We start from the raw sequence: 16,475 nt of genomic DNA, 5'->3' as shown, positions 1-16,475 counted from the left end.
CTTACTTGATCCAAACCTAGAGCCTGAGTTGTTGTTGTTATTTGTTTTTTTGTTTCTGTTTTTTGCGGTTTTTTTAAATCTATTTCTGGGAGAGAGAACATGATGTGAGCAGGGGAGGGCAGAGAGAAAGGTGGGGGGGAACAGAGGATCCAAAGCAGGCTCTGTGCAGACAGTAGAGAGCCCAACTCAGGGCTCAAACTCACAAACTGTAAGATTATGACCTGAGCCAAAGCCGGATACTTTACCCACTGAGCCACCCAGGTGCCCCTAGAGCTTGAGTTTTTAATGACTTTGTGACAATATGTTAACATTACGAAAGAGGTATACTGTGGTCCCCACACTCGTAAAGAAAGACAATTCAGATCAAGGAATTCGAGGAAATTCCTTGAAGGAAATCAAGACTCTGGCCAGTACAAGTCACGTATACAAATCTACTTTTTTAGCCCAAAAAGGCTCTCACTCACAAGGCATATATGATTTCTGAGCTTTTTTTTCTCACTTGTAAAACATACTAAAATAAATCTTGTTCCAAGGATGAGAATGCTTTGTTTCCAAAATCCTCTGAGAGGATGGGATATAATATCCCACATTTAACAATGATGAGTCGCTTTTCTCTAGCACTGAGCAAACAAAACCATAACAATGCATTTGGGCTTTTCAAACACAAATCGATACAAGTCGAAATGTACATTTTCTTCACTTGTTTTTGCCAGGCCAACTGTCCTCCTCTGACCCCCTGCTAATTTTCCTGATGATGTTTGAACAGAACCTGCTGATTTGGGTAATTCCATGTCCATGCACAAAAATAATTGATGACATCAGCATAGTTAGGGGAATTAGACTTATTACTTAATTACAGAACCAGCAGAGGGAGCACAAACCCTGCATAAATAATAACCATTTCTTCTGAGCTTCTTAATAGTGGCAACGGTCGTAGGGAGAAATACATTTAAAGCTAAATTATCAGAAGATGGGTCTTCGCTTTCTTGGAATGGTGTTAGGGCAGAAATCCAACATACTGTCTGTACAATTTACATTTACATAAATGTCACCTTCTTGGGTATCGAAGAGGAAGAAGGAAGTGTTTGTGCACATGTGGACATGTGTGCATGTGTGCCTCTTCGTATCATGGTGAAAAACAAACGACACCCTCTCCACTGGTGAATTCATTAAGGTCAGATGATGAGACTGTCCTAGAGTTGGCAAATATTTACTTGTTCAACCGTTATATCAGAATGGCTTTCATTGTAGCTGTGCACATCCTGACAAAGTACTGAGAGAACAGACCAACTTGATTCTTTTAAGATGCATTCAAGGCTTACATTTACAGTTGAAGAAAGGTTCCACACAAAATAGCATAATATTGTGATGGTAAAAAAATAAAGATAATCGTATTTGTAAAGAACTATCTGCCTTAAGTACGGCGAAGGCTCTTAAGTAATGGTCATATTTTTGAATTTGAAACAGATGTTGTTGACCTTTTTTTTCTGGAAGAATAATGACCAATAACCAGTAAAGAGACAGGTTCAACCAAAACAACACTTTCAGGGATAAATGGAAGAAATAGGGCACCCATTTATCCTTTATTTGATGGGGTGGGTCAATGGCTTTAAATACAGCTATGACTGCTCCCCCATCCCACCCCCTGCCACCCAGCAAGATGTACAATTTAGCCACAGAGATAACATAATAGAAGACTTGATTTCTGTGCTATGCATTTCCTCTGTTGATTTTGCCAGGATGGTCTCCCCATCATTAATGTGGGGAAATTAAAAAAGCAAATCATGGAACTTATACATTGAAATTTAAAGGACACACAACCTGACACACTCAAACAAAATGTTTATTTTGAAAAAGTCTCCTGTGGAAGGAGAGAGAGCAATGAATTTCAGCTTTAGCTCATATTCAGAGAATTACCAAGACCCAGGAATAGGGAAATGGTGTTGGTGAAGAAAGGCCCCAGTACAGGTTTGTCTGCCTCAAGTGAGAACCAGGTCAGAGGATGATGGGGGACTGCTGTACTGTACCCAGGTGTCCCCAGGGCTTCCACCAACCTCTTCTGCATGAGGCCTCTGTCCTATGGGCAGTGTTTCCCACCATCCTGCGAGCCTACTACCCCAGGAAAGTGGAATGGAAGAGGCAGCAGCAGACCGGCCATGGAAACTGGACAGGCACTCTGGTGCAGAGACCTGGAGCCTGGTTATCAACAGGGAAAGATGTGATCCACCCTTGCCTTTCCCCCCCCCCCCCCCTTGCTTTTTATCTTTATTCACCCATGAAAGACTCTGAACACAGTGGACCCTCCAAATGTGACCCTGGTCAACTGGCTGCAGTTTACTTTGGGCTGGGTGTGGTTTCTTGATGAACGTGATCAGAAAAATGAGGTGGTCCTAGAGGATGGAATCTACTATGGTGCCCACGGTTAGGGCTGTTAGCTGACTGCTTCCACATCTGATACCACCATCAGATGGCATCTCTCTTTCAGGGATTGGTGGCCTCTCAATGGTGCTTTCTTCCACTGCTTTGAAAAAAATCCAAATGAGTTCATCTTACTGGGACAGGTACTCCCTGTGAATGACTAGTACGTCTCAGAGCAGATGCGTGTGGATCCTTCTTTCCATTTAGTTTTCCTCCAATGTTGTGCATATTCGAAGGTTTAAGGGCAAAGCAGGATTTACTGAATACCTATCATATATACTAGTCCAGTGTGAGAAGCCTTAGCTACATGGTTTCACTTAATCCTCCAAGTAGCTTTATGATTTAAATAAGCACTCCCTTTTCTTGCTAGTTCACAGACTGGGGAACCTGGAGGTCAGAGCAGGTCAGCAACTTGCCTAAGGTTAGTATGCGGTGGTCACGAATCACATCCAGAAGTCTGTGAAAAAAAGGGAGATGGTAGAATCCACTACTCTTAGAATTCTCAAACATACATTGTGGGGATTTTGTTGTTGTTGTTTTATGCAACTAAAGCTTGCTGGTTTGAGAATTAACAGCAAAAGAAAATGAGCAAAAGAAACCCCCTGGAAAAAAAAAATCAACTGGTGAGAGAATAATGATTGGAAAAATAATGATCTAGGCTAACATTCTCTTCAGTGATCTCTAGTACCTGCATCACGGGTTGTGTCCTCCACAGGAGTGAGCTTTCTTTTCCAGCATGATGGCAAAGGTCATTACAGACCCAATCAACAAGCCAACTAGCTCCTCATGTGTCAGAGTCATTAAGACCAAAATAAATGGGACCGACAGTCTGAGGTCTGGAATCCTGATCCGTCTTAACAATCCACTGAAAACCACAGGTTTTCTATGAATTCAGAAACTTAAAAATTCTCTTCAGAGAGCATGTTTCTGGCAAGAAAGTCATTTTCTTTATTGATGATACCGTATTTTCTAAATGAAAACTTTAACATTGAAAGTGATGAACATACTCTTAATTGAGTTTTCGTAGTTGATCAAGAATGAGGCAAGAAAATGACAATGTTTATTTTCATCCAAGAAATACATTTACCATAGCTTGTCTATGGATTACATATGAATATAGGGATTCATACTGTATTTATTACTATAACTCATTATAATATGTGTCAAGTGATCTCAGAATGAGTCAGTCAAGAGAGGCCAGTATGGAAGACCGGGGGGGGGGGGGTCTTATCTGATGTTAGGAAATGGTTGGAATCCAAACCCAACAATTATATCAGTGAAAATAGCCAGGTTTGACTAGAGCTAACCATTTGTCAGGCCTATGCTATGTGCACATGTTTTTATTTTTAGCATTTCACAGCCATCCTGAGCCAATTCTACATATAGTTGAGCAAGCTGTAGAAATTTAGCATAGGTAGTACACATTTGGAGAACCCAGAAATCTTTAAAGGAATTCTTTGGACACTTCCCCCACTTAACTGAATAAACACCAGAAAGACTGTGTTAGTGAAACTCACCTCATGAATGTATGAAGCACTAATTAATAAGCACAAATGTGTTTGTGTCAAAAACAGGTAATCTGCTTCATTCATCTGTTTAGAGACACTGTCTCTGCATTCACACCCCCAAACACAGTTTAAGTTCTGGTGACAATCTGGGAAAAAATGCAAAATGTTTCCAACAGATTACTGGTTTGCTTTTTCAGAAAGACCTAGAGATAACATTAAGTCATCTGGATGGTTCTTTGGCCAGTCGATGTTATATCACAGACATGTCACACACTTGTGAGAAAGTACATGTCAGAGCAACTGCCAAGTCATCCAGAGTTTGAGGTTCCCTAAGGACAGGGGTTCGGCCAGGGGGCGGCCAGAGAAAGGGCCATGATTCACTCTCGCAGCACCACGGCCTGGACAGACTTGTCTCTAATTGCCTGGCTGTCATCTCTGAGATACTCCTGGGTGATATTGTGGCTAGAGTAATGAAGAAAATAAATACACTGAATCCCATATATTCCAGGATCTTGAAATGCTCTATTTATTTGCTCAATATTCATTAATGAGGAAAAAAAAATCAGAGTTCATCTTTCATGTTATGCATAGACACCGTATATCATTTTTGCTTGAGTGTAAATTGTGATGTGAGTTCTTTCAATTATATGAAAAGCAAGGTGTCAAAGAGACGACTAATTCGCAGCGATGCTGTTCTTTGCGCTCACATTTCTGATTGTGGAAGTCTGCAGTTCGAACACCAGCGTAATCAGCTCAAACAATCTGAACGGTAATTTTGCTCGAGAGGTGTAGAATCGTAATTTCATCACGGAAGCGTTGCATAGCTTGTGAACCTTTAAAAAGGAACTTGATTCCATTTAAGGTCTAGAGGCTTTCACCCTATTGTATAATGTCACAAAAAGTCTCTAAAGCATTTTAGATTGGGTATAATGACATGTCAAGAAAAAAGCAAGTCTCTACTTGGCCTCCAGATCCTTCTGAGTGTGCCATCAGGGGGCAGTCCCAGTCTCTCAATTAACAACAGCAGTGGCTACAACCATTTATTCAGTGGCCACCACCATATAAGAGGTACCCTGCAAAGCACTTTGCACCCATTACTATGTTTAGTTTCTACAACACCCTTTTGCTGTCGGCTTTACTTGCCACGCTTCTACACACAAGAACAAGAGGCTGAGAGGGACTCAGTATTAGGCTCAAAGTCAGGATTCACACCTGGACTGTCTTGGTTTGGGCCACCCAAGTAGACCACTGCCTACGGCCGCTCTGCTTATTGTGTGACTGCTCACTGTTGGGACCAGCACTGGCGTGAAGGAAATGGCACAGGGAGAGGAGAGGCTGAAGTCTCGGTCTTGCAAGAGATGTGCACTCAAGCGAGGAGAAAAGGAAAGCTTCAAAAAGAACTGGTCGTCTTACTGGGGGAGCAGTGGCAGAATTGTTGCTCTCGGGAGGGGCTCACTGCATTGTGACCTCAAGGAGGGCCCATCCTTGCTCCGTCAGACTTAGGAAGGAAAGATCTGGCAAAACCAAGAAGCAGACAGCTGAGATTATCACGTGCAACAGTATTTGGGAGCTGTCTGGTTACTCAGAGTCAAGAGATTTTTGGCTCTAGGATCCCCAACGAACAGCATGAGACATCACTGGATAATTCGTATGCTACTACTTATTACATTCAATATATATTATATTATACATATATACATTGAATGTCTATATAAATGAATATATATTTATTGAATAAATAAAATAATATATATATTTACTGAATGCATATATAAATGAATATATATATGTTTATTATAAACTGATTTATAACGTAGAAAGTGGGGAGGGGGGTCTCTCTTTTTTTTTTTTTTTTATCTGAAACCCAGATTCTGCTCTGCTAGGTTTTCAGAGACCCCCCTCATCCAAAGGTGCAGTTGCTAAGTTGTCCCCAGGTCAAGGAATTGTCATGAATCTTGTAATAAATCTTAATTACAAAAGAACAGAGTATCCGCCTCTCTTTCCTGGACTAGAAAGGAAGTGCTCACAGGCAAAGGTGGTGTAGTATAGGCTGTTTTACCCACAGAGGTAGCCTGGCACCTGGCACATACAAAGCCCTCGATAACTAATTCATGAATAATAAAGGGTATTTTCTTTTGGGTTTATTCATTTTTGCATTCTGAACATCAGGCTCTCTTCCTTTTCTACGTATTTCTCTCTCTTCCCCTCAGGTCCAGCATCCCCTATCAAAAACATAGCGACTTCCTTAGGAATGGTGGAAGAGGACAGGATCTGAACACCCATCAGCTAGTGTGCTTCTAGGTGGCAGAATCTGAGAAGTGGACTTGGAAAACAAAACCCTAATTAAACCAAACAAAATATCCCTTTCTAATTTTCTATGGAAAACCTCTGAAGGGACCAGAGTTGATGAACAAAACCACACTGCCATACTTCACCATGATGAAGCAAACCCTAGTGGGAGGGTCAGAAAATGGCTACTGGGAAGTCACAATTATTGTTGTATATTATTTGTGTTTAGTGCCAGAGAAACGATTTTCTTTTTGCAATATCTCTGTCCCAATAAAATTAAGAACTTAGCGTAGGATCCAAATTCCCCCCAAAGGAGTCAGCTTAAAAAAAATTTACTAGCTCTCCTGCCACCGGGATTTATGGTTTCTTCTTTAATAGCAACAGTCTGATACACTAGAAGTTTCTTTGGTCACTACATGGATTCATTTATCTTTCTTTTGAAATACGCACTGAACATTTTAAACAAATTCTGGTGCTCCGAATTGATTGAATTTTGCATCGAGGAATGAATTGTAAAATGGCTTTTGGAATGGGTCTCCGGAACAAGAAGACTTTAAAATAAAAACAGATACTGAAGACTGTATTTTCCTGATTGTCAGTCAAGCTAATTATGCTTTACTCCAAAGCTTTGTCTATCATGCAAGAAAGCAAAAGGCAATTGGGGGCTTTCTCCTTGCACAGCCTGATGTCTGGGAATATAACACCAGTTTATTCACAGCAGGAGGCTGCTGTAATTGGCATCCCATTTTCCCCTACTAGAGGGTAATTCTCAAGCGAAGAAAACACAATGTTAACAAGATTTTACAAATTTGACATATGGTGTTCTATCTGAAATGACCAACACAAGTTCCTGGTCTCCCCAAGCAAACAGTTATCACTAGATAGGACTACAAGAGAACATGACGGGGTGTAAAGACACCTGGCATTCTGTTAGCAGATTGGTAAACCTGCCACCATAGGAAAACAACAAATAAAAGCAACAAAAGGTAACACACCCAGGATAGATGTGTCTTAGAGAGGTAGTGAGGACAGAACAACAAAAGCCTCACCTAGAACACCAGGCTTCGTTACCGACATTTGATTGTGCCTAAGGCATTTGAGGCGAGGATTCAGACCAAGGAGAGAATGCTTCCTGAGTCCCTTAAGGTGGGGGTAGGGCTGGTCCACAGTGTGAGTGAAAGCAGTAATCATACAGGATGAACAGCACCTAGAAACGGTTCTTAGCTTATATTCATTCCCTCCCTAAACACAGAGAAACTCTAGAATGAACTTATAGGTAAGGTCAGATTGCCTTGATGTGAATCCAAAAACTTTATCACATCTTTCTTGTTCAAAATAACCATATACCCCCCCCCAGTGGGGGGATTCTGTTTTAATTAAAAAAAGAATGGAAGAAAATATTCTAGTACACAAAAAACAAAGCAGAAATACATAAAAACTTTCCAGGACAACAGGGATTTTTCTCCCCCTTCCCCTTGAGCAACACTTCATTCTTTCTTGGTAAGGCATTGGGTAGATTCCAAAGAAGGGCAAAAATGGATCCCTAGGAATTTATCCTGGATTTGCTACTAAGATACTCACAGTTTATTGTCTATAACTGTTGCCAGACCCCATCTGATGTTCCATCTGACCCCAGCTGAAGAGGTGGTGGACGAACTGGAGATTCGTTTTAAGGTTGGTGATCTCAAGGGGATTACACAAAGGGATTAATGAGCGTTTGCAACCACCAGGTACTGGCAGTAAAGGCACAGAGTCAGGGCAAGTCCTGATTTTCATGGGGAATTAAACTGCCTTTTGTTACCACCTGCTGACACATAATTGACAATCAATGAGAATCTGCCCAGGTGAAGGAAAAGCATGGTAGAGCCACTCTTTTCTTTCAGTGCACTCAATCCCGCAGACACACCGCATACTCCCACAACAACAACTGTTTCTCCCGTGAGCCTATTGGCGTGTTCCTGCCTATTTCTTCCTTCCTTTCTGGATGTGCTACAGTGGTGATTCTCAACAGCACCTGAACTATTTTTAAGTAGTACAAGGACAGGCTTTGAATTAACACTGAATCCCATCACAAGGAACGTTTTGCTCTCTGCAATGTCTGACTATCCTCTAGACTGCAAAAAAAAAAAAAAAAAAAAAAGTCAGAGGTCTCAGATATAAACAAGTAGGAAGGAATCTCAGTTTGGGGCCGATACGTGTTTTTGACCTTGCTAATATGTGCTAATCTAAAAGGGAGATGTGAAGTCAGAGTGTCCAAAAGATAGTACAACCCAGCTGGCATCTATTAGCGGGCTGTTTTCAGTGTAACTCATTTTTACAATCATTTTTTTTTACGACAAGTATTACTGATTCTCCATTTCCAGAAGTTAGAGAAAACGGTCACTGAAAACAGTTACGCTAGGCGAAATAAGCTAGCCACAGAAAGACAAATATTTTGATTCTACTTATATGCAGTATCTAGAGTAGTCAAATTCATATAAACAAAAAGTAGCGCTGGTTGCCAGGGTCTAGGGGAAGAAGGGAATGGACAGTTGTTTCCTGGGTACAGAGTTTCAGTTTTACAAGGTGGAAAGTTCTGGAGACTGGCTGCACTACAATGTGAATTATATTTAACACCACTGAACTATACGCTTAAAAAATGGTTAAGATGGTGAAACTGATATTTTACTGCCACGAAAAAACATTAGAGAAAAGCAGAAGATAATGTGACTGTGAAGAAAGGTCAGAAAATGTAACATTGTGGGCCTGGAAGACAAAAGGAGGCCTGAACCAAAGAATGCAGGTAGCCTGCAAAAGCTGGAAAAGGACAGGAAATGGATTTTTCTCCATAGAGTCCTGCCAATGCCTTGATGATAGCCCAGTAGGGCACATTTCAGCCCTCTGCCTTCCAGAACTGTGAGATAATAAATGTGTCGTTTTAAGCACCCCTTATCTCCTTACCCCCTGAAAAACACAAGCACACAAACACTTTTCCCCTGAGTTAATTAAAGCATATTTGGAAATGCTATTTGGATGAAGTCCGTGTCTATGGAAAAACTGTGAATACATATGAACACCTGATGTTTGGTGAACACACACCTCATCTGCTGGGCTATAAAAGGCCAACAAAGTTTCCAGGATTTATTATATTTAAGAGGCCTCATGACCACGGGGACGGATTCAAATTAGATGTCAATACACTTCACATACAACTTGACTGCAGGCCAACGGTCTTTCATTATTAAAAGCACCTCCCTCCCAAACTTTCTCATCATGCTGACTGACGGAAATAGGAACCAGGAGTTAAGTTGAGGAACAGGAGGCAGCAAGCCTAGATTGGGCTCATCATTTCATTTCCAAGCCTCAGTTTCTCAAACTATGAAATGGGTGAATCAGTACTTCCCTCTAAAGAGCTGCTGTGAGACTCAATCAACGTGCAAAGGCCACTTTTGGCAAACGCCTGGTTCCTATTATTAATATGATTATTACCAGGCATTCTTCTTCTACCAAATAGCTATTTTCTTTCTGGGAAAAAAAACTTAAGAAAAAAAATTCATCACTTTAGCATATATTAAATCTGAGCAACTCCAGCCACCAGCCCTTCGATAATTTGGAGGTCACATTATTTGGAATGATCTAGGACACCGCCATGTTGGGGCAGGCATGTTCTTGGGGACGGCCCTTCCATGTGCTCAGCTCTGAGTGAAATTTGCCAGTGTTGTGTGCCTATTCACTGGGTCACGACTGTGACTGTAAGGGCCAGCCCAAGAGCTTGAACCATTTAATGTTTAAAGCCCGGCCTGAGCGCCAGGTTTTTCCACAGCTGTCACTTATCAGCAACACAATACCCTAGGGATATGTATTCATCAAATACTTATTGACTGAAGCTGCGGGGTTTTTTTTTCTTTCATAACGTTAGAAAATATTGCTTCTGATTTAAATAGTTTTCTTTGAGGGATGGAAATCAAAAACAAAGATCCATTTTCCAATTGTACGTGTTGGTGAAAGGTGAGCACTTCTGAAAATATCTTGGGAGCTTAAGGCAGGGTTTCTCCACACTGGCACTACTGACTGACCTCCTGGGCCAGATGATTCTACATTGTAGAGACTGTCCTGTGCTTTGTTAAGATGTTTAGCAGTACCTGTGGCGTCTACCTGCTAGATGCCAGCAGGACCCATACCCCTAGCTGTGACAATCACAAATGTCTCCAGACACTGCCCCAAGTCCCCTGGTAGCCAAACTGCCTTCAGCTGAAAACCACTGCATTGGACTATGATACTAACTCTGAGATTACGAACAGCAGCTGTTTCCTTAAAAGAAAAATTAAAAAATACTTAACACAGAAAGAGGCACAGTTATGGCTACTAGTTGTGAATAATTTAAAAGCCTCTTTATATTTTTATAAGTGTCCTTCAATCCAATAAATATAAATTAAATGTAATAATAAGTGAAATAGCTTTGTAAATTGCAAAGTGCAGTGCTAATGATTATTAAAATGATATCAGCATGCTCTGGGACTATACAAAGTATGGGCTGCTTGAAGAACTAACTTTTTATTAAACCCATGCTTTGCGACAAATACTTTGCTCACACCATCTCATTTGAATTTCAGCCTCTGATTTGTATCAATGAGGGAACAAAGGCTCAGGAAATAAAGTAACATGATCAAGGTCATTTGGCTAGTTAAGAGGTGGTGGCAGGATCTGAACCTAGGGCTATAACTCTCCAAAGCCAGTATCTCCTATCCCACCCACTGCTTGCCATGTGCTGTGGAGGCCAGTCTGGAATGGGAGGGAGACACTCCTATGTTGTTTGACAAGCCCTTCTGGAAACAACGGCACATGTATCTAGAGAAGCCAACCAGGGTTGGAATGAAATCTATAACCTGGAGCTGAAGTCATCTGACCTAGTTAAGTTGGGCCTAAATTCCGAATTCAAGACCCACTGGGCCAATCACCCAACAAGCCAGTCACAAACTGACATTTTTAGGGTCCATTCTTAATACCCACTATCCTTTTTCTCCCTTTAGATAGTCAGAAAAAGAAGCTTTGATGCAAATAGGAGAAACACATGTCAAACTGACCTAAGTAACAAGAAAGAATCTAGGTTCCGTTTTTCAGTTTTTAAACTTAGTATTTGTAATGGGTTGAAGTGGGTGCCCCCAAAAAGGTTTTGTTGAATTCTTAACCCCTAGTCCCTCAGAATGTGACCTTATTTGTACACAGTGTCTTTACGAGGTAATCGAGTTACAATGAGGTCATTAGGGTGGGCACTAATCCAATATGGCTGGTGTCCTGATAAATAGGGAGAATTCAGACACAGATGTGAAAGAAGAGAGAGAGCACACCAGGTGAAGACAGAGACTGGAGTGATAACACCTACAAGTCCAGGAACATCAAAGCCTACTGGGAACCCCTAAGAAGCTACAAAGAGTCAAGGAATTCCTCTACAGCCTTCAGAGGGAGCATGGCACTACCAACACCTTGATTTTAAACTTCTAGCCTACAAAACTTTGAGATGATACATGTCTCTTTTTTAAGTCATCGAGGGACTTTGACAGATGAGGGAAATGAATGTTATGGCAGTCCTAAGAAACTAACACAGTTTCTATTTCAGAAGGTAATCTGTAAGCAGACTTGGGAAAATAAATGCACATGGTATGTTTTCAGGGGGTTCTAGAACACTGCATGACTGTCAAGCACACGGAGCTAAGGTGGCTTGTCAACTGCGTCGTGCCCACCATATGCATGTTTTGGCCCACTGCCATGTAGTGACAGGGCCCTCACCCATGCCAACTGGCAGCTGGGCCCCAGGTGGCCTCTGTCCACATCCTCAAGGCAGATCTCTCCTAGGTCCGAGGCAAAATGGCCTCCTGGCTTCCCCCGGAAGGCTTAGAATGTTTATTCCCATGAATTCTAATGGATCTGTAAAAAAAAAAATTACCATCTTAAAGTTTCTATTATATTTCTGTTAACATTTTCTATTACATAAATATGTTCAGAGGAAAAAGGAGGGCTATTTACCACACACTGAAACCCAAGGGGCATTAATATTCATGCCCATCTGAAATGTGGGCAAAGGCAAGGATGAAGTGGTGGGCTATGGAAAAGAGCAACAAAAACTTTTCTGGAAATTTTCTCAACTTAGTACAGAGCCAATCTATTGCCTTTAAGATACCAGGGTAGAGGAAAATCGATGTGAAAAGTTAATAAGCTCACATCTGGCATTAGTAAAGCAATGCAGAAAACCACACAGCCCATCTCCTTGGTGAGCTAGGCCAGTGCTGTTATTTAATTATTGCAATTCTGGCTTTGTTAGACCTGCCAGCGCAGGATTTGTTTATAGGTGTCCTTTCCTTCAAATCCGCCCGCAGAGGCTCACCCTTGTCATTTGTCAGGGGCTAAATAGCTCCGGGCCAAGAGAAGACATTTACTTACAGAATCTTCAGATTCTTTTAAATAGGCCTTTGGGATTTTGCCACTGACTGTTCTGTGGCGAGAGGCTCTGGACACCTTGCACTGGGTGTTTCTTTTAATTGACTAACCTCGATGTCGCTGATCAAAACCACTGTAACCCACACATGCCCTCAGTCTGAAGCTTCTAATGACCTTTCCCTGGCCCTCAACACATATGGCCGAGACAATGCAAACATCATTTGGAAGATGAGTAAATTCAATAACTCAATTACAGCTACACCAAAGCACCATTTATCAAACTCGGACCACAGCACTTTGTCTCTCTTAGGTCTCTGTTTTTCCACAGCCAGGCATTTGGGGAAAGTCACTAATCAATTTAGGAATGATTAAATTGGAATTTGTAACACTTCCCATTATTAAACCTTCAATCTTCATTACGGCAACTTAATGATTACATCATGGCTGAGAAAAACAAATTATGGGTAGCTGGCATCATTCAGAGAGCTGCAGGAGCAAGTAAACTGTCAGAAACACCACAAGTCTCATACGTGTGGGTGTATAAATGATTGCTTCATGTGTACAAAGACCACCAAACTGCCATTCACTTTAGATAAAAATACACAGGAAAACTTGACCTAATATGTTGGCCTATACTGTACTCTTGCTTTTTTTCTATAGATTGAGTTGGTTAACCTGGGATGAATGGATGGGAGCTGGGAACCCTTCAAAAATCTATGCAAATCTATGTGCAAATGAGCTTCAATCCCAGAGAAAGGTCCTAAGATCTTATCTGACCCTTACAGGGTTACAGAAATAGAGGTGGTCTCTATTTAGTAAGTTCTATAGCTTTCCACTCTTACTTTCCTCTGATGTCCCTTGTCTTCTTTCAAACTCCAGTGTTAGTTCCCCGATCAAAAACTCTTTCACAGGAAATAATTTTTTTCTCAACTCTTAATAACATGGCCAGTACTTCATGAGGGTACTTCGCAATTTCTACCATTAACCATATCCTCAATATTCTGGCAGTCAGAGGAAACTCAGCAGGGTTACCCATGGGACTTTAAGTACTGACATTCTTGTGGATTCTAATTGTGGGCAAACAGGAAAGAGGATGAAATTCAAGGAAGTGAGGGTGATTATTAATGGCGAGGAGAAAAAGAAAACATGAATTCTCAATATATATTAGGCCCATTTAAATTTTTTTTTTTTTTTCAACGTTGATTTATTTTTGGGACAGAGAGAGACAGAGCATGAATGGGGGAAGGGCAGAGAGAGAGGGAGACACAGAATTGGAAACAGGCTCCAGGCTCCGAGCCATCAGCCCAGAGCCTGATGCGGGGCTCGAACTCACGGACCGCGAGATCGTGACCTGGCTGAAGTCGGACGCTTAACCGACTGCGCCACCCAGGCGCCCCTATTAGGCCCATTTAAAAATGATACTGGGTGCCTTGGTGGCTCAGTAGGTTAAGCACCCGGACTCTCGGTTTCAACTCAAGACACAATCTCACGGTTTGTGAGTTTGAGTCCACATGGGGATCCGCGCTGACAACGTGGAACGTGCTTGGGGTTCTCTCTCTCTGCCCCTCCTCTGCTCGTGCTGTCTCTCAAAATAAGTAAATAAACTTAAAAAAAATCTTACACACTATAGAAATTTACAGGGTAGATACAGCAATGATGATGATGATGATGATGATGATGATAAAAGTAGTAATGAGAGTCTATCAGGCATCAGATAATGTGCTAAGCACTTTAAAATTCAATCTTCACTATTAACCCCCTGAAGTAAGTATTATTTTCCTCAGTTTACAGATGAAGAAATGGAAGCTCAGAGAAGGGAAGCAGCCTGCCTGGTTACAGTAGCCAGCCACCAAGATGGCCCTCAACAGGCCCCCTCTGGTGTTCCCAGTCTTGCAGTCCTCTCCTACTATGTACCAGGGCTGGTCTGGGTGACTAATGGAATACAGCAGAAGTGACCAGATGTTACTTCTAAGGTTAGGGTATTAAAACTACTAAGGCTTCCCTCATCTTGGGCACTCTCTCTGTCTCTCTTTCTTGCTCTCAAGGAAGCCAGATGTAATGTCATGAGCAGACCTTACCATGGGAGAGTAACTGAGGCCTCTTGCCAACAGCCGTGGAAGGGAACTCAGAGATGGAGGCCCGGCCCTGCCCAGCCTCAGATGGCCGCTGCCCCAGTCAACAATCTGAGTACACCCTCAGGAGAAACCCTGACCCACAGCCACTCAGCCCTAAGCCACTCCAGATTCCTGACACTCAGAAACTGGGTGGCAGAATACAGGTGCGTTGTTTTAAGCTACTAGGTTTGGGGGTCACTTGTAAGGTAACGATCATTAAAATATTAATCACACACCTAGTAAACAGGAGAGTCTGGATTCAGACCCAAACCGGCCTGGCTCTGGACTTTGTGTTCTTACCCTCCTTCAACGTTCCTAAGTCACTCCTTTAGGCACCTAGGACCTCCCTTTTATGGGAAAACAGAAATTTCTTTCTGCCCCCACTGCCACCTTAGTAGGCACTGGTAGAAGGAGCTGTGGTCCTCCTCGGCCTGCCAATCACCAAAGAAAAAGGTCAAAGGTAACACAGCTCATCATCCTGACAGATGGGAGAAATCCCAGCGCTTAGCAGGTGTGCTGTCTCCCTGCTTCTATCAGCTTTGGAAGTTAATTTTATACACACAGGATTTCTAAAGCTGCCCGCTATCAATAGCATTCAGTGGGGAAAATATAACCACATCTCATAATTGCCTTATTTATTTAAAAAGGTGGAGCAGATTAAACTCACCAAACACCATCTTCCACCATGGGGTTTACATATTAGAGCAAATGTAATGAACGATAAGGTCACTGTCTTGCATTCGTCTTCATTTAAAAATGGATGCAGTAAGAAAACACCTGCCTTAAAACACTGTAGGTCCATAATCTCCTTGCAGTCCAAGCTTCATTTATGGTGAGAGTGCAGAGCAAACGCTACCATTACGGTGACAGTGTTCACTTTTAAGCTCAGAGAATAGAGAGGCTTTAAACAAAAGAGGACCAGTGGGAGACCCATCCATTTCAGGCCCTGGGAAAGGTCCCTCTTTGCCAAGTGAAGGGGGGAAAATGAGCCCTAAGGCATTAAGAAAGGAGCAAGCTGTGAAATGAACCAAGGGGTAGATGGTGCGGTTCATGACCCTGTAGCCTCATAACACAGTCCTTCAGCCACGGGGTCGCTAATGAAGGGCGATGCCTGGAAATTAATGGAGTGGTATGGGGTATTCGGGTGAAAATGGGAGCATGGTGATTCTTCCAGTCCTTTCTGCTCAGAGAGTCAGGGCAGAATGGTTATTAAAGCTTCCAGCACTTTGGTAAGTTAATATTTCACCATTATATGATTAGAATGAGCAAGCCCAGACATCAAGCACCCAAGCATCTTCTTTTTGAAAAACAGAAGGGACCCCTAGTCCTAGAAGGAAGAAAGAGAATAAAGGCAGGTCCATCTGATTCTAAGCTCTGATGTTCTGATGAGGCAAGGGCCTTCATGTTCTTTTGTTTTAATTCAAAAGGCCCCTTTAGCCAAGTGGACCCTGCAAAAATCCTCCACTGGGAGCTCACGTCCTAATCACCTCCTTCCAAAAGCCTCACAAATAGATATTTATGGCAAATACAAAACACTGAGCATGCTGACTTATGAAAGGCGATTTGTTCCATCTGTGAATTGAGACCTGAAACCTTTCCACTTTCATGTTATCTGTCATTTTTCTCCCACAAATGAAATGAATAATTCCTCCTCATGGCAGTCAATTTCAAATTCACAGGGTTCCCCCACCCCTGAACCCATTATATTTTGTTGCATAAAACCCATCTCATA

At 42.0% G+C, this 16,475-nt stretch overlaps 1 protein-coding gene across 1 annotated transcript in view; it reads right to left on the bottom strand.

The window, feature by feature from the left end:
* PDZRN3 (PDZ domain containing ring finger 3) overlaps positions 1-16,475 on the bottom strand; it is a 245,239-nt gene that overhangs the window by 72,414 nt on the left and 156,350 nt on the right. The gene's annotated exons all lie outside the window — the stretch shown is intronic.

This window comes from Herpailurus yagouaroundi, unplaced genomic scaffold (genome assembly GCF_014898765.1).
Source record: "Herpailurus yagouaroundi ecotype Mexico unplaced genomic scaffold, PumYag 183, whole genome shotgun sequence".
Taxonomy (NCBI): domain Eukaryota; kingdom Metazoa; phylum Chordata; class Mammalia; order Carnivora; family Felidae; genus Herpailurus; species Herpailurus yagouaroundi.
The sequence above is the reverse complement of the archived record's forward strand: the minus strand, read 5'-3'. Positions and strand labels throughout refer to the sequence as shown.